The sequence below is a fragment of the Bison bison genome, unplaced genomic scaffold, assembly GCF_000754665.1.
Source record: "Bison bison bison isolate TAMUID 2011002044 unplaced genomic scaffold, Bison_UMD1.0 scf7180017864053, whole genome shotgun sequence".
Lineage (NCBI taxonomy): Eukaryota > Metazoa > Chordata > Mammalia > Artiodactyla > Bovidae > Bison > Bison bison.
In genome coordinates this window covers 457,818-459,443 of record NW_011494625.1, presented here as the reverse complement: position 1 = coordinate 459,443, position 1,626 = coordinate 457,818, and positions in this window count along the sequence as shown.

Here is a 1,626-nt window from a genome sequence, read left to right as displayed (position 1 = left end):
TTCCATTGTGGTTGAAAAATACAGTTTGTATGACTTCAGTTCAAGTTCAGTTTTAGAATACAACATAAAATTTAGGAAAATAGGAATATTAAAACTTGTTAGACCTTAACCTCTGTTTAGTAGAGGCACTTATTTAAAAAAAAAGTCCGTCACCCAAGGACACAAACATGGCTCTAAGACCATAAAGTCAACTTTTTTTTTTTTTTTAAGATTGATTTACTTTTTGGCTGTGGTAGATCTTTGCACACAGGCTTTCTCCAGCTGCAGCAAGCGAGGGCTGTTCCTCGCTGTGGTCTGATGGCCTCTCACTGTGGTGGCTTCTCTTGTGCAGCACAGGCTCTAGGCCCCTGGGCTTCAGTAGCTGCAGCTCGTGGCCTCCGGAGCACAGGCTCAGTAGTTGGGGCGCATGGGCTTAGTTGCTCCAGGGCCTGTGGGAACTTCCCAGACCAGGGGTCGCAGAGTATCCCTTGTCTTGCAAGGTGGATTCTTAACCACTGGACCACCAGGGAAGGCCTCATTGAGTCTACTTTTAACTCAGAAAACTTTAGGATTTCATTCCCACCAAAAAGTACCTTTTAAACCAATGTTCACACAATCCAATATCATTTTCACCAAGCAGATGTTTGTCGTTTGTCTGTATCTTCGGAGATGCCATCATAATGTTCCCTGGAGGGTGGAGAGGAATTTCTTGAAATGTTGTCAGTCCTTCCCCTGTTGCTAAGCAGTGAAGCTGTTTTTATTTAATTCAGTTCAGTTCACTCAGTCGTGTCCGACTCTTTGCGACCCCATGGACTGCAACACGCCAGGCTTCCCTGTCCATCACCAACTCCCAGAGTTTACTCAAACTCATGTGTCGAGTTGGTGATGCCATTGCATCCTGTCGTCCCCTTCTCCTTCTGCCCTCAATCTTTCCCAGAATCAGGGTCTTTCAAATGAGTCAGCTCTTCACATCAGGTGGCCAAAGTATTGGAGTTTAAGCTTCACCATCAGTCCTTCCAATGAATATTCAGGACTGATCTCCTTTAGGATGGACTGGTTGGATCTCCTTGCAGTCCAAGGGACTCTCCGGAGTCTTCTCCAACACCACAGTTCAAAAGCATCAATTCTTCGGCACTCAGCTTTCTTTATAGTCCAACTCTCACATCCATACATGACCACTGGAAAAACCATAGCCTCAACTAGATGGACCTTTATTGGCAAAGTAATCTCTCTGCTTTTTAATATGCTATCTAGGTTGGTCATAACTTTCCTTCCAAGGAGGAAGCGTCTTTTAATTTCATGGCTGCAGTCACCATCTGTAGTGATTTTGGAACCCAGAAAAATAAAGTCACCCACTGTTTCCCCATCTATTTGCCATGAAGTGATAGGACCGGATTCCATGATCTTCATTTTCTGAATGTTGAGCTTTAAGCCAACTTTTTCACTCTCCTCTTTCACTTTCATCAAGAGGCTCTTTAGTTCCTCTTAACTTTCTGTCGTAAGGGTGGTGTTATCTGCATATCTGAGGTTATTGATATTTCTCCCGGCAATCTTGATTCTAGCTTGTGTTTCCTCCAGCCCAGCGTTTCTCATGATGTACTCTGCATAGAAGTTAAATAAGCAGGGTGACAATATACAGCCTTGACG